Raw genomic sequence first — 23,996 nt, forward strand, 5'->3', positions numbered from 1 at the left:
CAAGGCCTAGAAGCACTATTCAGAACCTGCATGATACCAGAACAAATGATGTTTTTAAATGACACAATTCACCAAACATCCTGTCTTGGCCTAGCTAAGATCAAAGACCTAAACAAACCGTCTATTCCGAAGCCAATACCTGATAATGCAACTACAGATATTGAGATAGACGTAACTAAAATTTTACATTTTAACAGAACACATCCTGATTGGAAAAAGTGGTTAATCTGGCCTACTGACACAAACAACTGTCAAGATAGATTCCTGAATAAAACACAGGGGTTAAAAATGACCAGACAAGACCCTAGATACTCCCAGAGACAACCTCCAGGGATAGTAACAACATGCAGTGTAGGGAAACTCTGCCTCGAATGGCTAGGATCATCCACATTGGCTGAAATTAAGCAACACTTGTCTTTACTTAAAGATGGTGCTGATTTGCGCGATTTCATTCTTGGACCACGCAAACAGCGTCAAAAGCGTTTTCATAGCAGCCAGCATCTATGCTGCGTACAACGAGGCTTGGAAAGTCACACAAATTGAAACAGCAGAAAAAATACGAGAAATTGATCGTATTAATTTGGAAAAATCACTTTCTGTAGTGGACAATGGGTTAATGGCTCTGTCCTCCAGAATATATTCGTTGGACAATATTGTATCCTCTGCCTTTGATATAATAGACAGAGACTTGCTAATGTTACAGCATGGCCAGTCGCAATTACGTTCTAGTGTACAATTAGGCTGGACACTGCAAAATCTTCGTTCAGTCTATGTGCCTTTGCGTTTAATCAACACATCTTCATTGTTTTCCATTTTTAACCTTACTGATAAACAAATCAGCTTGGCACAGAAAGGAGCAGACTATACAATCCTGAGCATCGAAAAAATTGAGAGATTACCATTGACAATGTCAGAAAGTCCCGTCATTGAATGGATAATACACGGAAATATCACTATTCCGATAACAACTTTCCGATTTAAAAAGTGCCTTGAATACATACCTACTGGCCAGTATGAACGATTAGGTAAAGGATATGTTAAGTCAGCATGGAAATTACCACACACACATTCATGCTATAGTGACAGCGACAAAAATGTATTTCTTAGTGGTGAAAACTGTAAACGTTCACTAAGCGGTATACTTTTGTGCCAGGGTATTAATTTACACGGAGCCTGTGAAGGTAATACTAACAACCTTTCATGCCACCAGCTTGTCAAACCTGCAATGTAGATAGAGCCCTTCTTTATGCAACTCGCGAATGGGAGTTACATTCTAAGAACGGATCACAGATGTTGTGGCCTTTTGCCAGGAAAAGCGTATCTCGTAAGCGTAACTTCCATGGTCAAATGCTCTATGCAAGCATTGTTCCCGAGTGGCCCTGGAGACATAGAGACTCCCATCTGGCCTCGTCTGCATTTCTCTTCTATACGAATTGATACTTTAAGCAAAATGAAGTCTGTGCTTTTGCAGACAACAGTGCCCATAACGTCATCAAAAGAGACGTATGATCTCCTAGTTGCAAGGACAGCTACGGAGGTTCATGACCTTTTATCAACAAATTGCCCCGTGCATTTCGTAGAAATGTTGAGCCAACTCCTTAACATGTCTAGTGCCACAGGCATCCCAGGCATATTTAAGACGATTTTTACGGGACTGCTTACACCATTTCAAGCAATTCTGGGAATCGTTCCAAATTTTGTCCACTCTGTTTTTGCGGCATACCCCTATTTTTGGGACTTGTAGCAGGGATTTTAATTTTGACCCTCCTGCTTCGATATGGCAAGCCACAGCTCAGACATGACTCCTTTGGGAATGGAAGAAACAATCCTAGCAATTCGCTACCGGGACAGAATAACTAGAGTCCTTGGATTGGCCAGGCTGAGAGATCTAAACATGACCTGGTTCCTTTCATTCAGACCGATATGGCAAAATTGCATCTTACCTGTACTACGATGTATGCTATGCGGAGATGAGTGCGTGTTGGACACCTGTCTTTCACTTCCATCAGCAGTACCAATGGATATCGATACTTTGCTAAGTCCGATAACGGCTCACGCATTGTGTTGTCCCCAGCGGCTACCAATCCTGATGACGGCATTCGTTGAGACTCCTGTGCTACGACTAGGTGGTAACAATGGAGCGAGTGACAAAAGCAGCATCACCCAGGTACGACCTTTTGTGAGCATTGCTGATCCCGACTTTGATGACAGCAATCATTCTCACACCTGCCAAGTTACAGCACTATCGAATTTGGTCGAACTGTCACCTGATTTTGTAGACCAATTCTTTGAGAGCCTGTCTGATATGATGTTCTCACCCGAACAGAAACAAACACTTTAGAGAAGCATTCCGACACACAGCGTTCCCATGAACTCTGGATTCGGCCTTCAGTTTTGAACAACAAAAACTGCTAAAAGCGTTGGAACTCTAATTTCCCCGTTCAAGCAATAATTCTTTTGAATTGAACACTTTTTAATATTCACCCTTTTTGGCACGAAAAATTCTTTGCTTAAGGTAAAACTATTCATAGAGAACAGAAGCTTCTACTTCTATTTCTAAATACATCTAGAGACATAATAACTTTACACCAGCCTCTAGCACATTTTACTGCAATGCACTTATATGTGATGAAATTATCTCGCCCTTCTTCTGTATTCAGAGATATTTCATGTGTAATTCTTTTTTGCATAATCGTTCATTAATTACATATGCTATCATTTGAATGATTTCTATGCTTCAAAAACGTACAGTACCTAAAATTTTCACGTATTACTAATACGCCTATTTCAAATGCATATATGTATTTTGGGGTGGGCAATGTTACACATGCATCTTATTGCTCTAGTTTTAGTAATTTGATGGACATGAATTCGTGGAGTGGGTGTAGCGTTCTAATCTAGGACCCTGATCGATACTGTGACCTTATGCCCCTATACGGCTATAAATCCATGTATTCCCTATATTGGCATAACCGATCAAATGCAATATTCAGAAACTCGTCTCTGGCCTCACACAAACAGAGACACATTTCAGAATCGCTTTCTCTGCCACTTCCTTTGCAACCAATTAGTGCAATGGCATAGCAGAAGTTACTATCAAAGATTCCTAGATTAACACTCCGAATTCTTCAACAAGATAAAAACTCAGCAACCTGGAAATCCCCGCTTGCTATGTTTTGATTAGTAATAGAACTCTAATGAGCACTGATAGACGATCACTTCCTAGTGACATCTTTATTGACCAAAAACTTATGTCAAACAAGGCACCATTCAGGTATAAATATTACCAATGTTGCCTTTAGCAATTGCTGCTAGCTGCCTCAATGCCATTGCTGCTGAAGAAGCTGCTGTTATGCTGATGATACCATAGCTGCTATCGCTACTGCTATCGCTGCTAACGAGCGAACGATGGTGTGGTGAACTTAGGAGCTGAACAGCCGTCCCCCTGCAAAGAGCCCAGCAGATGCAAGCTGCCCGCGGACTCTGCCCCTCCTCCTCCTCGACGCGCTGAGAGAGACGCTGTCTTTTCTCCTGCAGAGAAATCCAGCTCCGGCGTTTCCAGGCTACCCTTGCGGGTGACTGGGATATCGACCCCCTGAAGGAGATACCAGACCTCCATCATTCTATTCCAGAGGTATGGTGTTGACTAAACCCTTAGAGAGAATTCTTGAAGCAAACCTTGGCAAAACCAACTTAACTTAAAGCTACTTACTTACTCCCCTCCCAAGTATTAGGCTTAGGTCAGGTACACTGGGGTAGGCGTAGTTAGAAGCACCAGTTGAGTATTTTAGCCTAATGTATATATGAATGTATATATGTTTTATTCATTTTAAACCATTGTATGGCTAAGAAACCATTTCAATGCTTTTACAGTATTATTTCGTAATACTCATCTTACTGTACGTACTTTTTATAATAACAAGTCTTGCAATTGTGGCAATTCATTTCTCTTGTACGAGAAGAAAGACTGTTCAATAAATGTTACCCTTTATTGAAAACGCCCGTCTCTCTATTCTCTACATATTGTGAAAGTAAACTGCACAACCACTGACTGAGTAAAATAACTGTCTACTGTTTCACACGACCCTAGAGATTGACTCTTATCTGAGGAGCAAAGTTGTCATGTTGCACGGTTGTTGGAAAACTGAATCCCTTCTTGTCTGTACCAAGGAAGCTGATCACTTCCTATTCAGTCAAGAAAGTTTCCAGTGACCTCTGAGCTAGTTGGTAACAACCCCAATTAAGTTTAGCATAGTCAGTGGAGGCCTGGAAGATCCGCACTTCTACGTTGATACTACTGTTTATGTTATTCCAATGCACAGGGCCTATTGGGAAAATAGGAACTACACTACAACCCTAATTAAAATTTGCCCAAAAGACTCCCTGGCATCTAGTGGACTTTCTGCCCAGGCAGATGGGGGCATTAGCCCCCAATCTGCCCCGCCGGAGGGGCAAAAAGCCCACTAGATGCCAGGGATTTTTTTAGGGCAAATTTAAATTAGGTTGGGAGCTGCCCAAAACGGGAAGGCCCATGTCTGCACCCCCTCCCCACAGAAATTAGTGTTTCTGTCCCCTCTGAAGGGCAGATGGGGCAGTAGCCCCCAATCTGCCCTCCAGGGGGGCAAAAAGCCCAATAGATGCCAGGGATTTTTTGGGAACATTTTAATTAACAACAACAATTACAACCTTTCTCCCCCCCTGGGGGGATGATGGGGCAGTGGCCCCCAATCTGCCCCCCTGGGGGGGGGGGCAAAAAGCCGACTAGACGCCAACGATTACATTGGCTTTTTTATGCGTGGGATTGGGGGCTGCCCAGAATGGGTATACCAATGCCCCCACCCCCAAAAAATAGCCACAGTGTTTCTGCCCCCCTTGGGGGCTTATCCGGGAACCCCCTCCCGATATCTCCCCCAGGGTGGCAGAAATCCGAGTAGGCATGGAGTTGTTTTCCTACCCAGAATCCCCTGCAAACCTCAAATTTAGCTGAAAAAATCACTTTCTTCTTTAATTTCTGTGTGAGAATGTTCTGGAATCTACGTGGATCCACAAATTTCCTCCCACCCAGCATTCCCCCAGGTCTCCCGATAAAAATGATACCTCACTCACGTGAGTGAGTCAAGTACCCAAGACAGGCAAGGGCCCAAAACCTATTGAGGTGACATAAAAATGTCCTATCACAAAACAACCTGGTTTTGCAAGGGAGGTCCCATGAGGTTTTGGCTCCGTGCTCAGCGGCCATCAAGGGAAACCTACCACACCCACACCTTTCTGAAAACTAGACACCCGGGGTAGTCCATCGAGGTATGACTTGCTTGGGTCCCCTAACATTTTCCTAACCACAATCCCCTGCAAACCTCAAATTTAGCTGAAAAATGTACTTTTTTCTCAGACTTCTGTGTGGGAAAGTTCTGAAATCTACCTGGATCCACAAATTTCCTTACACCCAGCGTTGCCCCAGGTCTCCCAATAAAAATTATACCTCACCCCCGTGGGTAGGTCAAGTACCCCCGACAGGCAAGGGCCCAAAACCTATTGAGGTGACATCAAAATTACCTATCACAAAACAACCTAGTTTTGCAAGGGGGGCCATGAGTTTTTGGCCCCGGGCTTGGCGGCTATCTAGGGAAACCTACCAAACTCACACATTTCTGAAAAGTAGACACCCGGGGGAGTCCAGCGAGGTATGGCTTGTGTGGGTCTCCTAACGTTCTCCTACCCAGAATCCCCTGCAAACCTCAAAATTAGCTGAAAAAATCACTTTTTTCCTCAAATATCTGCGTGGGAAAGTTTTAGAATCTACATGGAGCCACACATTTCCTCCCATCCAGTGTTCCCCAGGTCTCCCGATAAAAATAATACCTCACTTGCGTGGGTGGGTCAAGTACCCGTGACAGGCAAGGGGCAAAAACCTATTGAGGCGAGATCAAAATGACCTATCACAATACAACCTGGTTCTGCAAGTGGGGTCACCTGGGTTTTTGTCCCCATGCTCGGTAGCCATCTCGGAAAACTACCAAAGCCAAACATTCCTCAAAACTAGACACCCAGGGGAGTCACTGAGGTATGGCTTATGTGGATCCCCCAACGTTTTCCTACCCAGAATCCCCTGCAAACCTCAAATTTAGTCCCCTTTGTTCTCCTGAATAAAATGATACCTCAATCGTGTGGGTGGGCCAAAGGCCTGTGGCTAGGAAGAGCCCAAAGCACAGGGATTTAGAGTATTGCTCCAAGAATTCTAAGCTCTACATTTTTTTAAAATAAGTTTTTAGCCAGTTCTGCTGATGACACCCACACAAGTGAAGTATCATTTTACTCGGGAGAACAAGGGGAACGCTGGGTGGTAGGACATTTGTGCCAGCATGGTGATTCCACACAAACATATGTGGAAAATGTGTTTTTTCAGCTAAATTTGATGTTTGCAGGGGATTCTGCGTAGGGAAACGTTGGGGCATCCACGCAAGCCATACCTCATTGGACTCCCCAGGGTGTCTAGTTTTTTAGAAACGTGTGGATTTGGAAGGTTTCCCTAGATGGCAGCAAGCCGGGGGCCAAAACATCAGGTGACCCCCCTTGCAAATCCAGGTTGTCTTGTGATAGGTAATTTTGATGTCTCCTTAATACGTTTTGGACCCTTGCCTGTCGGGGGTACTTGACCCACCCACGTGATTAAGGTACTATTTTTATCGGGATACCTGGGCGAACACTGGGTGGTAGGAAAGTTGTGAATCCACGTAGATTCCAGAACTTTCCCACACAGAAATTTGAGGAAAAAGTGATTTGTTCAGTTAAATTATTTTTAAAAATTCTGTTTATTCATTTAACATAGCTCGTAGCACCCAGGCACAATAATCAGTGAGCAACAAGCAGAATAAAAGATAACATTGTGGTGATCAACAAAAATGAGTGCAGCAGTGCACAATTGGAACGAACAATTGCATGGTTACTCCTCAACCCCCCTTCCCCATCCTTTTACTTGCGCCATGGTCCTCAAATCTTTTTCCATTTGTTCGTACATCCCCTGCTCTTATATATGGTTTCCTCGGCACACTGGTACCAATCTAGATCCCTCCTCCACTGTTCCCATGACAGAGGCGTCTGTGAGCCCCATCCCCTGGCAATGTTTCTTTTTGCTATTCCCGCTGCTAGTGCCAACCTGAGTTTCACGTGCCTTGACCAATCTGTGTCTCCCTTTATCATCAATAACAACCACCTCGGTTCCAGCGGAACAGATTTGCCCACCACCACCAACATTGTGTCTGTCACTTTGGTCCAAAAAGGGCCTATAGCGGGGCACTCCCATAATATGTGGTAGAAGGTGCCTCCCCCCTAACAACCCCTCAAGCAAAGGGCCGATGGGCTCTAGCCCCATTTGTATAGGTGTGTGCGGGGGTAGTATATGCGGTGGAGTATTTTCAATTGAACCAATCTGAACCTAGGACGGATTGCTATCTACTGTAGGCTTTGTATGGCGTCTTGCCAATCGTTGTCTTCGATTGCACCTATTTCACATGCCCATGTCTCTCTGAGTTTCACCAGTGGGTCAGGCATATTGTTTATGAGTTTTCAGTAGATGGTGGACGTGGGCTTCTCTAATATGCGATCTAACAATAGCCTATCCTCCATGGGGGAATACTCCGGAATAGAAGAGTCTTTACTCATGTGGGAGGGAATGTCGTATATAAGGTGTAGGTAGTCGTAGTGTTGCAAATTATGGAGGTCGTACTCCTTCTTGAGGTAGGCAATAGAGCGGAGAGCAGAACCCTTCCAAACATCACCCAAATAATCTATTCCGATCAATTTCCACCCCCCAAAGCCAGTCAGCTGTGACACGTCTCGCAGTTGATCTCCCAGCCACGGAGGGGTTCTCCCAGTCAATCTATGCGTCCACCCCAGGAATCTGTTTGCCTCGCTCCAGCACTGGACCACCACCCTAGTATGCGCAGGCCATTCTTTCCCCTCTCTCCAAGCATAAAGCAAATGCTCACAGTTTCCCTTAGGCACTGCCAGTCTGTCCACTCTATAGGCCAGTTCGGAGCTATCTGCATACACTCAGTCATTTACTACTTGAAGCTGGGATTCCCAGTAGTACAGTCGCATGTCGGGGAGCGCCAGGCCCCCGTCATATACTCCCCTGGGCAGTTTGTTGAGAGCTGTTCTGGGAGTCCCACCATTCCAGAGCAGTGCCTGCACTGCTTGCGAGATACGCGTAAATAATCCCCGGGGGACAGGGTACGGTGTATTTTGTAGGTTATACAGCAGCCTTGGCAGGGCAAGCATCTTAAATAGTGCTGCTCGGCCCATGAGGGAAAGCGGGAGGGATCGTCAATGACTTACATTGGCCCGAGGGGAGCCAACTGGCGTTCAAGGTTCTTGTGAAAAAATTCCCCCACATCCCTAGTTATGTAAAAACCCTAAATATTTGAAACCAGAGGAAAGATCGCCAACTTCCCCCAATTGATATTATACCTGGAGTAGCTGCCGAATAGTTCAAAAAGATGTAGCTCCTGCACTATCAAGTGGTATGGCTGCGCCAAATATAATATGATATCATCAGGGTATGAAGAAATGCGCTCCTCCTGATCCAGTGTACCAATGGCTCCAAGGCCAAGGCAAACAAGGGCCAGCCCTGTCTGGTGCCTCACCTAAGGGGAAACACGCTGGACATTGTCCCATTCACTCTAACCCAAGCCATTGGTTGTTCATAGAATAGACGCACCATGCACAGAAGGTTGGGCCAAAGATACATTTCAGAAGCAACATAAATAAGTAAGGCCATTCGATACTATCGAATGCCATTGATGCATCCAATGACATCAATGCCGTCTGCATGTCTCTGACATCCTCCGTCATATATAACACGCCATAGAGACGTCCCAGGTTGTGACGGGCCCTCCTACGGGGCATGAACCCAGATTGGTCCACACGCGCCAAGTCTGGAAGGACCAACAGCAGTCTGTCCGCCAAGCCCTTGGCCAGAAACTTGGCCTCCACAATGATAAGCGAGATGGGGAGGTACGAGGAGCAGTGATCCGGTGATTTCCCGGCTTTGTGAATAATCACTATCGTAGCTTCCTGTTGATCCGGGGGAAGCGTACCCATCTCTTGAGCTTCTGAGAACATCTGAGTAAGGGGTTTGATGATGACATTTGCCTGTCTCTTAAAGATCTCTATCAGAGCCCGTTGGGTCCAGATGCTTTCCCAGCCTGGAGATAATTAAGGGCCTTCCTAATTTCCTCTTCCATGAGGTCCGCATCGAGGTGGTCACTCTGTTCACAGGACAGATGTGGCAACCAGAAATCCTGCTGGAAATCAGCACAGTCACTCTCAGTTTTAGTGATACTGGTGAATAAACCCTTTGAAAATGAGAAGCGAACGCCTCCGCTATGGCAATACTGTTGGATATTGGGGATCCTGACTCGTCAATCACCTCCGCCACCCATGAGCCTTCCCTATCCCACCACTCTAGCCTGGCTTAGGGATTTATCTCCCACATCAAATAACCAGCATAAGCCCTTGCCTCCTCTTCTGCTAGGGAACAAAGCTCCCGTTGCTTGAGTGTCAGTCTATGATGGAGGTCAACCGAGGAGCTTTACCGGTCTCCCACTCATTTTGCTCAATGTCTTGTTCAATTTAGCTGATCCGCTGGCGTTTCTCCTTCTTTTGAGTGCCAATCAATGCCTGTGCCTGCCCTCTCAACACCGTTTTGTAGGCTTCCCACAGCATTACGTGGGAGTTAACAGAGCCCTGATTTTCCTCAAAATAGAGCAGCAAGCCCTCTCGGAGTTTGTCGCCAATAGACTGATCACGAAGGCGCCATGGGTCAATCCTCGGGAAGGAGGCCCTGTTGATGAATGGGCCCTGAAGTGTGACCTCAACCGGATACGAGGGTCAGTAAAGGCTCCCATTTGGTCGGAGCGAGCGAAAAAGTAGTCAAGTCTGGAAGATGTCCGGATGAGTAAAAAGTGTATTGCCTACTGGATGGGTGGTGTGAGCACCACAGGTCACGGAGGCCCATTGCTGTGACAAAACCCCCAAGGCCCTGTTCCCCTCTGTATCCAAACCCATCCCCTGACCGGTCTATAGCAGCAGTCATTACCGCATTCATATTGCCCCCCAACAGGAGAAGCCCCTGGGGAAGCTCCGCCAGGAATGAGCCCAGCCGTGGAAGCATAAATGAGTATAGGCCCGGCGGATGTAACAGGAGCAGAAGACTACTGTGCGGCCCTCCCAATTCACCGCAGCCGCGACAAGGGAGCCTGCATCGTCATACCATGTGCCCAGCAGGACCGCTGGCAGGGCGCTGCAGATCAGGATGCCCACCCCCTTTGAGCCTGACGTGAACCCTGAGTGAACAACCAATTTATAACCAAAGCGGTCAAGGGCATTACATCTGTTCCCACACAGGTGCTTCTCCTGGATGAGAACCACATCTGGAGCATGTTGTTTAAGGTATTGTAAGATTAGGGTCCTCTTAATTTTGTTACCCAGCCCATTCACATTCTATGTCCATATAGTACACTTAGTTTGGGAACCCATTAATGACAAAGAGAGTTGACAGCATCGGATAGGTGATTGGACCTTTTGTGACATCGGACAGAACACTACCTGCTCATGGACTGTATTGGACTCGAGCATGACATACAAACCCCTGAAACAAACCCCCCCCTCACCAACAACCCCCATCCGGCCTCCCTGCTAAATGGGTCCCCAATCTCCCACCTTTTGAACATGCAGAGTGCCTGTCGCCCTATTACATCCCCACACAACAAATTACCTATCACAAAACAACCTGGTTTTGCAAGGGTGGTCCCATGAGTTTTTGGCCCTGTGCTCGGCGGCCATCTAGGGAAACCTACCAAACCCACACATTTCTGAAAAGTAGACACCTGGGGGGGTCCTGCGAGGTATGGATTGCATGGGTCCCCTAACATTTTTCTACCCAGAATCCCCTGCAACCCTCAAATTTAGCTGAAAAAATCACTTTTTTCTCAGATTTCTGTGTGGGAAAGTTCTGGAATCTACGTGGATCCACAAAGTTCCTCCCACCCAGCGTTCCCCTAGGTCTCCCGATAAAAATGATACCTCAGTCACGTGGGTGGGTCAAGTACCTGCGACAAGCAAGGGCCAAAAAACTATTGAGGGGACATCAAAATTACCTATCACAAAAAAAACTGGTTTTGTTGGGGGTATCCTATGAATTTTTGGCCCCGGGCTCGGTGGTCATCTAGGGAAACCTACCAAACCCACATATTTCTGAAAACTAGACACCCAGAGTAGTCCAGAGATGTATATCTTGTGTGGGTCCCTCAATGTTTTCCTACCCGGAATCCCCTGCAAACCTCAAATTTAGCTGAAAAATTTTCCATACATTTTTGTGCAGGATCACCGAACCAGCATTCACCTTGTTCTCCCTAGTAAAATGATACCTCACTTGTGTGGGTGGGCCGAAAGCCTGTGACTAGGAAGAGCCCAAAACATAGGGATTTAGAGAATAGCACCAAGAATTCTAAGCGCTACTGTTAGAACCTGGGATGTCAGGTCACCTAGGGTAGCCTGGCCTAGGGGCAAGACATACAATTCTAGAGGCACAGTGTGAAGGTTGCAGACCACCCAGCAGTAAATTCACGCAATACACTTAAAAAGGACGCTACACCAATTGGTTAGGAAAATAAGTACCTGTTTATAAAAATAATATACTCTGTTCTCTTATACTTTAGGATTCACAGTTCAGTACTTTACAATCAATCAGGTGAAATAACAATCCGCTTAAGCCTTGGGAGAGAAAACTACAACTCAGTATAAGCAAATGCAGATATCATGGAATTAATAGAGATCTTTTTAGCAGTTTTAACTGGCATTAAAAATCGACATCAACAGTATCTTTCATTACATATGTTTCCAACAGCACTGGCTTGGTTTTTATCTCAATGCCTAAATCTTTTCCTTCCTTATCTGTACCTCTTTCACAAAGTGAGGGCATACACAGTGAAGAGCATAGAAAATGCCCAAGCTCTACGCTGTCACCAGTAAGCTTTAGAAGGAGCTTGTAACTTTCCTTGTAATTTGGTATTTCCAGCACACTCTTGAAAGGTTGATCGTTAAGTCTACTCCCCCTCCTCATTCACCCCAGTAGACGGAGAAATCACCAAAGGGTAATCCCACAACTGGCAGGCTCAAGCGCCACCTTCCCCCTTCAGTTTAGCTCCTTACTTAAAGATGTCACGTCCGGTGAAACTGATCGGCACCAGACACAGGGGAAGTCACTCGGCAGTTCCTGGGAGCCCAGCGCTGGCAAGACTCCTCAGCGCCTCAGCTCCTCCGCCCTTCCCGCTCACGCCAGCTCTCTCAGGGGCGCTTGAGCAGGGAAGAGGTGTCTCCACACACGCGTTCAACCGCCGAGGGAATTCAGACGCTTCCCTTCACTCGGGGCTTAAATGCGCACACTTCTGGGCATGCGCGAGGTGTTCACGCTACCGCCTCGCTTACAGACCCGCCTCCGCTCCCGCCTACCTCCGCGCTGGCTCCGCTGGCAAGACGCTGCTCCTTCCGGGCCTGCTCGGTCCTAGGCCCCTCCTGCACAAAGGAAGTGGGAACGCCTGGGGCATGCGCGGTAGCGCTTACGGACTTGAAGCCTTGGGTTTATGCAAAATGACGCGGCCGGTGCCCCCGGGGGCCCTGCAGACGGCGAGATCAGCGCCGCTTCAGGAAACCGGCACCCTTCACCTTCAAAGCGCCTCCTCAGTCACAATCCGGCGCCGATCTCTCCTGGCCACTGCTCCCTCAGCGCCCACTGCCCACTGCCCCTCCCAGATGGCGCTCAACCACTGAGCTAGGACAGCTCACCAGGTGCTGGTTTCACTCCACAGCAGGTGAGAGATGACTCTCTGTGGGGTGATTGAACGAGGGGACAGTCGCTGAAACCAGGGCAGGATGGTATTGAGGGCTGAATAAAAGGGTGGGGGCCACAAGAATTAACCCTCCACTGTTAGAGGGAATCACAGCAGAATTCCTTTCACTGGGCAGAGGACTGCGCTCCGCAGCGCCACAGTCTCCTTCTCCTGTTTACACCCCACTATTTTGAAGCTAGGGGTCAGTCAGGCGTCCAGGGTCTCCCTTAAACAACCACAGCGGGGACAAGACAAGGATCCCAAAGGAGGAGTAGAGAAGTGGATTAATTAGGCTGCTTCCCAGTCCAGGAGATCAACCCTCTCACTAGCCTTCCCCCCACCTTCCAAGATAGCCTGTCCTCCAGCTGACTCTCACAGGTAGACAAAATGGCTGCCCCGCATTCCGCCTTATATAGGCTGACCCTCAGTGGTCCAGAATGGGCCAGAAGGTTCTGGAACGCCCTATGCTAGGCTATGGGCAAGTTCTGAGTTTGACACTTAGGGCAGTTGGTAGCCACCATTTTGTGTGGTCCCAACTTTTCCTGTCAGAACAGGCCTCTGGGCCTGAGGTGAAAAATTATGAGGGGGGAAAAGAACACCTATCCCCTTGACCAACACCTAGAAAAACTCAGTGGACAAAAATTATTAAGGGTATGAGGGGCAAAAAGGGGACAAAATAAATAATAAATTGGAGGGACTACGCAAAAAGCCAGACAGGTCTAACAGCTACATTTTGTTAAAAATATGTTTTTAGCCAGTTCATCTTTGGACACCCACATAAGTGAGTTATCATTCTACTCGGGAGAACAAGGGGAACGATGGGTGGTAGGACATTTGTACCAGCAAGCACGGTGATTCCACGCAAAAATATGCCGAAAATATATTTTTTCAGCTAAATTTGAAGTTTGCAGGGGATTCTGGGTAGGGAAATGTGGAGGATCCACGCAAGCCATACCTTTGGACTTCCTAGGGTGTCTGGTTTTCAGAAAACATGTGGGTTTGGTAGGTTTGCCTAGATGGCGACAAGCCCGGGGCCAGAAAACCAGGTGCCCCCCCAAAACCAAGTAGTTTTTTTACAGGTAATTTTGAAGTCTCCAAATTTCAATTTGGGCCATTTACTGTTTCAGCCACCTTGCCTACCCACAAAAGTGAGGCACCATATTTATCGGGAGACCTGGGGGAACACTGGGTGGGAGGAAATTTGTGGATCCACGCAGATTTCATGAACTTTCCCACACAGAAATTTGAGAAAAAAGGTTTTTTCCAGCTAAATTTGAGGTTTGCAGGAGATTCTGGGAAGGAAAACGTTGGCGGACCCATGCAAGCCATACCTTTCTGGACTCCCCCGAGTGTCTCGTTTTTAGAAATGTGTGGGTTTGGTAGGCTTCCGAAGATGACTGCCGAGCCCGGGGCCAAAAACTCATGGGACCCCCGTACAAAACCAGGTTATTTTGTGATAGGTAAGTTTGATGTCACCTCAATAGGTTTTGGGCACTTGTGTGTCTTAGGTACCTTTCCCACACACGCGAGGGAGGTATAATTTTTATCGGGAGACCTTGGGGAGTGCTGGGTGGGAGGAAATGTGTGGATCCATGCAGAATCCAGAACTTTCCCACACACAAATTTCAGAAAAAAGTGATTTTTTTCCAGTTAAATTTGAGGTTTGCAGGGGGTTCTGGGTAGGAAAACATTAGGGGACCCACACAAGCAATACCTAGCTTTCGGAAATATGTGGGTTTGGTAGGAATCCCTAGATGGCCCCCGAGTCCGGGGCCAAAAACTCATAGGACCGCCCTTGCAAAACCAGGTTGGTTTGTGATAGGTAATTTTGATGTTGCCTCAACAGGTTTTGGGCCCTTGCCTGTCACAGGTCCTTGACCCACCCATGCAAGTGAGGTACCATTTTCCATGGAAGACTTTGGGGAATGTGGGGTCGGTAGAAATTTGTGGATCCACGCAGATTCCTGAACTTTTTACCACAGAAATGTGATGAAAATCTGGGGGTTTTGACAATGTTTTAGGTTTGCAAGGCATTCTGGGTAACAGAACCTATTGAGAGGCAGTCAGGTCACCCCGTCCTGGATTTCCCTGGGTGTCTAGTTTTCAAAAATGTATAGGTTTGATAGGTTTCCCTTGGTGCTGGCAGAGCTAGGATTAAAAAACTACAGCTAGGTACTTTGCCTAAAAAAGGGTCATTTTTCGCTTTGAAATTTTGGTGTGTCCACGTTGCGGTTTGTGCCGTTTCCGGTTGCCGGCAATAGGCCTACCCACAAAAGTGAGGTACTATTTTTTTCTGAAGACTTTGGGGTATGCGGGGTGGATGGAAATTTGTGGATCCACGCAGTTTTCAGAACTTTCCACCAAAGAAATGTAAGGAATATGTGGTTTTTTGACAATTATTTAGGTTTGCATGGACTTCTGGGTAACAGAACCAGGTGTGAGTCAGTCAAGTAACCCCCCTCTTGGAATTCCCTGAGTGTCTAGTTTTAAAAAATGTATAGTTTGCTAGGTTTCCCTAGGTGCCAGCAGAGCTAGGGTTAAAAACTACAGCTAGGTACTTTGCCAAAAAAGGGTCATTTTTCGCTGTGAAATTGTGGTGTGTCAATGTGGCCATTTGCACCATTTCCTGTTGCGGGCACTAGGCCTACCCATCCAAGTGAGGTACTATTTTTCTCATAAGACTTTGTGGAACGCGGAGTCGGTGGAAATTTGTAGATCCACGCAGATTCCAGAACTTTCCACCACAGAAATGTGAGGAAAATTTGTTTTTTTGATAATTGTTTAGGTTTGAAAAGGGTTCTGGGTCACAGAACTTGGTGAAAGGCAGTCAATTCACCCCATCCTGGATTTCCCTGGGTGTCTAGTTTTCAAAAATGTATAGGTTTGCTAGGTTTCCCCAGGTACCAGCAGAGCTAGGGTTCAAAAACTACAGCTAGGCACTTTGCAAAAAAAGAGTAATTTGTCATTGTGAAAATGTGTTTTTTCACTTTGCGTTGTGAGCCGTTTCCTGTCGTGGGCACTAAGCCTACCCACACAAGTGAGGTACCATTTTTTCGAAAGTCTTAGGGTAATTCAGATTTTTAAAGCAACTGTTATTACCTATTCACTTTCGATGCATTTCTGCCTTCCAAATGCAAGACAATGTGTAAAAAAGTAGTCATTTTGAAAAATGATCGATAATTCTCATGCTAGTATGAGTATTCCCAATTTCGGAAAAGTGCAAATATCTACTGTTTCTAAAATCTACATTTTGTACCCATTTGAGAAATACATAGGTGTCTTTCATACTGATTTTTCCATGTATACATTTTCCCAGAATAATTGCTATATACCCGGTACATTATAAAAAACCATTGTAAGTCGCTTCTCAGTTTTTGGCTTTGGGTTCGTCGGGTTCTTGGTGAACCTACAAGTCCTATATATCTCCACAACCAGGAAGGTCCAGCGGATGTAACAGTATATTGCTTTCAAACAGTTGTCATTATTAGAAGAAGTTACATGTGAAAACATGGACGCAAAAGGCTGTTTTTTTTAACTAATTTTCAATTTTTCCTATATTTAACTGTTAGTTTCTATAAAGAAACCTTGAAGGAACTACACAAATGGCCCCTAGCTGAATTCAGAATTTGTCTACTGTTCCAAAATGTATAGCTTTCTTGGGTCCATTATTGCTTTCATATCCATTTCTACCATTAACTGGAAGGAGGTTGAAAGCACAACAAATAGCAAAAATAGGCAATGTCCCAAAAAAATGACAAAACTTTGTAAAAAAATGTTGGTTTTCTGACAAAAGTCTGCTTGTCCCTGAAAGCTAGGAAAATGGTGATTTCAGCACCACACGCTCTTTTTTGATACAATTTGCATGGAAAAAAAACCGATGTTTTTATCTGTAGCCCTTTTTCGCATTTTTCCCCCCAAAAACAAAATGTAGCTGTATTGGCTAATTACTAGGTTCCCTCCAGGGGAATCTACAAACCCTGGCTAACTTTAGAATCCCCATAAAGTAGGGAAAAAAGGATGCACATTTGGCGTGGATATCTTATGAGGTCAAAAAGTTACAGGGGCCTAAGTGCAAACTACCCTAAATATCCCAAAAAAGGCTTAGCACGGGGAAAAGGCCTAGCAGCGAAGGGGTTAAGTAAGTGATAGGCACCCTGCTCACTCTAAATAGGAAACAGCAACCATTCTGTTTGACCTGACGGCCTGTGATGGATGGTTTGTCGGGTTGAGTTTACCCCAGTGAATCCAGCAGATGCTCTGCCAGGGTAAACCCAAAGCTTTCTCTGACTCTAAAAAGAGCTCTAAACTCTAAGGCCCTGATTCACAAAGAGCTTCCACACTTGGGATGTAGGCTTCTCCGCTGTGGCGGGACCTCTGCGAAATTGCAGTGTGGAGATCCCACAACGACTGACTGAGGAACCTCCGCCATGAAGGTGGAGGCTCTTTGTGCATCAGACCTAAATAATCCCCTCAGTGCCAAAACGGCGCCTGTCTTCCTGACACGCATCAGTGGTTGGTCGTTGAGGTTTTGCAGAAATGCAATGATATTCTCAAATGAGTTGGTTTATGGTATTGCTCCGACTGTTTGGCCACCCATGTTCTAGGCGCTATGTTAAGTTAATTTTTATCCCCTTACCCCCCCCAAAAAAGTATACTTCACACTCGCGCTATGCTGAGGTAAAATAGTACATGTTAAGCATTTGAGAGGAGGAAATCTATCAACATATCCACAAGTTACAGGAATACTTTCTAGTGCGGTCATTAATATTCAGTAAAATATGAAAAATCTATTATTTCAGGTGAGTTCGTAGGTCATAAACATGAATGATGATATATCTTCATAATTAACTATTAACAACAAGGCGCTTCACGGCTTGTTTCCTGTTGGTCGCATTGATGCCTCATATGCAAATCTGCATATAAGTACAGCAGGTAATTGGCAAATTCTTATCTTTCGTTGGGTTATCTGCTAATTGTGCTCTTAGAGCTGTGATTAATTCTTTCCGCTTCTCACCGTCCTGCTGTGCAATGGCGCAGGCAGCTTTAGTGCAGCAATGATCGTTAAAGGCAGACAGAGCAAGAATGCACGAGCGCCATTAAGAAGCATGGCGAGTAACATACAGTGCAAGCTCCTGAAAACAGGTTTGACCTGCACAGGAAATCTTTTTTTTAAATTAAACTTTAATCGTAGGCACCAACAGTCACATTCATCAAACCAGAATCGTCTCGCAAAGGGCCAGATTCTGAGAATCTGGCCCTTTGCAACCGCTATTTTTGCATTTGGGATGCATCATCCCAAATGCAAAAATCGCAAATGTAGAAATCGCTAAATTGCGATTAATTGCATTTAAGGAATCTCAAGTTGAGATTCCTTAAATGCAATTCATGAACCATTATAAAATTGCGAAATCGCAATTTGGGGCCGCTATTTACTGCAAAGTCTAACTATGTGGTAAATAGCAAAAACTTAAAAAAATGCACTTTTAGTGCATTTTTCTAAGTTGTATGTTACACACACACATGTGTGTGCGCAACACCAGTGGACATTACTATTTCAGGGGTGCAACAGGGTGTCCTTTGGACACCCTGGCACCCTTTATAATTGCTTCCTTATTTGCGATTCGCTAATTGCTAATCGCAAATAAGGACTGACTCCCCATTCATTCCTATGGGCCTTTAGGCCCATAGGAATGAATGGGAAAGCCATTCCTTATTTGCGATTAGTAATTAGCGAATCGCAAATAAGGAAGCTGTAGAAATCGCTAAAATTATTGCGATTTCTACATGCATCCCGTTTTGCGAGTCTTTAATAGCGAATCCTTAAAATTTGCTATTAAGGACTCGCAAAACAGGACTTTGATGAATTTGGGGGCAAATCTTTCAAACTTAGAAATGGTTATAACACCGCATTGTAGAATGTTGTTGATCATGCCTCTTGTTGTGATGGAAAGCAGTCCTAGGGGAGAATCAATCAGGCCTAAGGGTACAAGAAAAAAAGCTTCTTGTAAGTCGGTGAGTGTGGGCCGGGGACAAGCTTTGGTGGCCTACTCCATCCTTCTGGTCCCAACAGAAGTAACTTTTTTTTCGCCATGCGGATACAAAATTTGGCTCTGCCGAAACAACGTTCCTAGATACTTTTCTAGACCTTCGTGCATTGTAACATTTAATTAACATCTGTTGCAACACCCCTAAAAGCATGTAAACTAGATGGCATTGTAGACCATTGCTGTGAAAGTTTAGCCGAATATTTTTTACCGAATTAACATAATTAAGGAGGTGGGGTGGTGGGGGTTAATTCTCTTCCACTCAACCAATCGCCTCTGTTGATTTATTGAGGTTGCTTGAGGAACTCTTGGTTTGCTCTATGTTGCTGGTAGTAAAACATTTCTCTGGCTGCCATTACTCTAAGAAAGTACGGAGGTAAGTGTTACAGTTGGAGCATGCAATATCTGTGTTCAGCCCTCTCTGTCCAATTGATCAACTACCAGCAGTTTAGTCTTGCAAAGTTATTTTTAGGTTTCACACACAAACCTGTGTGGAGGCTTAGCCATTAAGACCCTGCAGTCTTTAGCTGATACATTAGCTGTAATCGACAAATGCACTACTCAGACTATGACACACATTACAAAAATGCAATTTTCAACATAGAGTATGTCCCTCTTGAGGTCATATCCACCCCCATTATCCTGCTGCCCCGTCAACGTGTGTAAGTCCAGGTAGGGGGTGGATGCGGATGGTGAAAAAAAGTGGAGGTGAGTTAAATTAGGTAAAGAAGACCCCACAAACAGAGGCCATAACTAGAACATCTTGATCTTACTGATGTTTGCCCTCAGCTTTACACGTAGGTCTGCTGAGCGCTTAATTCAGCTGAAGCAGCCATTCCCACAAGGTCCACGCCACATTGTCAGCTACACCTTTGCACTGAACACTGATTGGTGCTGTCTTGTGGCAGTCTCTCATATTCCCACTTCTTAAGAAGTCACTACGTAACACATTTGTGTAAGTGTAGGGGCCAATGTTTTTGGTCCCTACTGGGATCACGTCTGAATTTGTATTGGTAATGCATACTCGACAATTTCTGACATGTATATTGCTGCATTGCATCAGACTATTTTTCTGTGGCTACATGGACTACTTGTTTAATAGACTTCTGTTAGGAGCAACTATGGGTACCACTTGTAATTCTTGTCTTTAATTCCGTTAGTATTGCTCCTCCTACCGCTCGTGTGAACTGTTCAACAATTTTACCTTATAACTTAGAAGAATTTCTGGAAGTTGAAATTGTCTTGTGAGGCAAGCCGGGATGCTGTGGCTGGCTAGGGCTCCATGAAGCCAAATAGGAAGAAAAGTGAAGCCAGTAATTTTGCCTCACTGCCAGAATAACTTTGCCACCCTTTTTGCTCTCAAGATTACCTTCAGAAATCGGAACGCTAAAAGTCCAACTGGAGGTAGAGGCTAAGAGCCACTGAGGTGCGGGGCTGGATGTGGATGAGGCTAGACGTCTTCTGTGCCAGTTCGGACAGAAGCTTATTTTCTGACGATAAAAAGGTCCTTGCAGGACAAACCAGAACATCTTGTTCAAAAGAATACTACCTCAGCACCTTGTACCATTCATCTGCTGGTTGAAAGAAGCAGGGATGGTGAAGATGGCTGGCAGGGAAGTTTTTGCCGGTGTTCCCTCCTTGATGGCTGATGTGCAGGGGCTTAGCTTCAGGGGGTGGGAGGTTGGTGTTTGGGGTGTGATACCTCTGGTCTCTGGTTGCGCTGGGACGCCTCGTTGCTGAGGCAGCCATGCGCATTATAAATCCTGTATAAATAAATAAATAAATACCCCCACAATAAGTTAATTTTTGGAATGGTATTTGGGTCTGGGTCAATGAGTCATGTCTGCTATGTCTGTGTTGGTTTTTCTTGTCATCCTGATATCACTAAGAGGTTTTAACTTTTTCATTTGTTGGATTAGGAATTTGAGTATGTTTAGGACCAGATTTACAAAGATTTTGTGTTGGGGTTGCGTCACCTCTTTGATGCAGCCCCATTGCAAAATCCTTTGTGGTATTTACAAAGCACCTACATGTCGATTTGTGCAGCTTTGTAAGAAAAAGTAACACAAAGCAGGACATTGCGCTGCCTTGCATTACTTTGCGACATGTAGGCGATCTAGGGGCGGTACATCAGTTTTCCTATACATTCATCAATGGATTCTGATGCAAACTCATATTTACATAGGCCCAGATTTAAAAAGGATTTGTACCGGTGTTTCTTCACTTTTTTGATGCAGCCTCAATGCTAAATTCTGGTTGATATTTACAAAGCCACACAAATGTCATTTTGCTTTGCTTTGTAAGAAAAGTAATGCAATGCAGCACAATGCCCTGCTTTGCACTGCTTTGCGTCAGGTAGGCATTCTGTAAGTGGCGCATGGGTGTTCTCATGCATCTATCTATGTATTTTGATGATAAGCCATAGTTACACTGTGACATGGGGTTGTGCAAAATTGTGCACCTGCCTGAAGCTGGTGTAACTAGGAGAAATATCTTTATTTCTCCTTGTTATTTCCTCATTATTAAAGTCTCCCAGGATAGGTACATTTCCTGCACAAAAACTATCCTGATCATAATTCAGACACCCTTGCACCATGTCGCAAGGGTGCCTGAATTGGTGCCAGACAGCCCTAAGAGATGGGTGTTCTACTCTCTTCAGGTGACGCAATGTAGTGCACAACTTTGCTTGCTGAACTGCGTTTCACCACTTAATTGCAAATATACCTTTTAGTGAGCAGTTTACCAAAAAAGAAGCAAAATCACCTCCAAAAAGGAACTCTTTGAATAGAAGCAAACTTACTACGTTTTAGAATCCACAAACATTGGCATTAGTTGGATTGGAAAGCTACACCAGTTTCCACGCTTACTGTTGACAATCAAACACCCAAAAGGTGACAGGACGAATGATTGCTAATAGTCTTAACTACTGGAAATCCCTCAGGGTAGCATTCCAAATGATTGTTTTTCACCAACTGTGCCACTTTAGACAGAGGGATTTATTTAGGATTTACAGACAGAGTAAAGGCAGACAATGGAATGGAGGACATTTTTGTCTTTCCTACACCCACCAAATTTATAGATGTCCACCTGCCTGGTGGACATCTCTACACATTGGCAGGAACCACCATCAATGTAGGAAATGTATAATGTACGGCTTCTTCAGACATGATTGCTGACAATCAACATTTTCCAAACTTTTTTATTTTTTAATATCAACCTTCTATTGTGGGAGTTTGACATTAAAAAAACAACTACCGACCATCCACACCAGTTTTCTGCCATGGTAATGGGTTTTTTTCACTCTTTTCTCACCACCAGGATATACCTGACAGCAACAGTCATTAAAAAAAACGAGTCCATCTGACCGTCCACTTTAAATAGGGCTCACAGTTGGATGACTTACTTACGATAGAACCAATATAAAAGAGCAATTCCCTTGAACAAGGTCATTTACATAAACACCATGAATAAGAAAAAAGCAATAACTATAACAACTAAATTAGGAGTAAAAAACTGGCAGAATTTATTGTATACAGTAAAATTTAAAAATCAGAGAACATAGTTGGCTGCTTGACACAGATTAAAAGAGGTTGTAAAAAACAGTAAAATAACAATCCACATTCAATATTGACCAGCAATATTGCTGAAAACAGACAGAAACAACAGTAAGACATACAATTTGTGCAATACAGGGTGTGTGTTCTGTTATTCTTTTAAAACACCGGTGTTATGCACATTGGAATATTATTATGTCAACTATGGTGTTTGAGCCGCGAATCACACTGTACTAGGGCGTCGACGCGTTTCGGTGGTTTCTGAACTTCTATCCACCTTTATCAAGACAAAGAGTAAATTTCTGTCGTAGTGTACATAGGTTCCTCTGAAGTGTAAAGGACCGATGTACAGTGTTAATACGGTTGTGCTCTAGAGAGGCGTTGTTACTCAGACCGTAGATACTCGTAGAGAATTTTCGAGCTATGTCTTTGTTAGTGTCCCTTGTCCTTAATATGTTGGGAATTTATAGCAGAGCGGGTCGCATATGGTTCCTTCCGCCCCTTTTGAATTGGCTTGTATTCTAGTTTTGTTGTTGAATCTACCTGTTGGGTAAGGTGGCAATGTAATGCCAAACTTTCTCGATGCACAGCACTTTATTTTCAAATGCGCTGTGTCTCACCAGAGGCGCCTAAGTCTTGCCCCAGTGACGTGAGTATTAGTTCCCTCTACGTCTACTGCCGGCTGCACGAAAAGTTTGGCATTACATTGCCACCTTACCCAACAGGTAGATTCAACAACAAAACTAGAATACAAGCCAATTCAAAAGGGGCGGAAGGAACCATATGTGACCCGCTCTGCTTTAAATTCCCAACATATTAAGGACAAGGGACACTAACAAAGACATAGCTCGAAAATTCTCTACGAGTATCTACGGTCTGAGTAACAGCGCCTCTCTAGAGCACGACCGTATTAGCACTGTACATCGGTCCTTCACACTTCAGAGGAACCTATGTACACTATGACAGAAATTTACTCTTTGTCTTGATAAAGGTGGATAGAAGTTCAACAAACCACCGAAACGCGTCGACGCCCTAGTACAGTGTGATTCGCGGCTCAAACACCGTTGTTGACATAATAATATTCCAATGTGCATAACACCGGTGTTTTAGGTTTAAAGTATTTTATTCAGCACGACACACAAGGACAGACAAATAATACAAAAGACACAGCATGGTGGAAAGCCAGAGTTCAAAAGTGACAGCAACAGGTAGCATCCTGTGAATCTCGATCGCTCAAGAGCAGAAGACAAATGTCGCCTCAATGTATCAGAACTTTTTAACAAACCCCCCCCCCCACAGCCCCCCCAACTCCCAACCACCCTTCACCGACCCCCCTCCCCCCCCCCTCGTCCAGTGCACAGTTCCTAATAGCGACACACATTAGAGCTGCAGCGTAAAGGATGACCATTCCACAGGGAGATCATGGGGCAGAGCCTTCCGGGATCGGGAGCCTGAGAAGGCGGAGATACTTGGGACAGGTGAGCTCTCGAAATTCAGTAAGCAACAGGGAG

Source organism: Lissotriton vulgaris, chromosome 2_1 (assembly GCF_964263255.1).
Source record: "Lissotriton vulgaris chromosome 2_1, aLisVul1.2, whole genome shotgun sequence".
NCBI lineage: Eukaryota > Metazoa > Chordata > Amphibia > Caudata > Salamandridae > Lissotriton > Lissotriton vulgaris.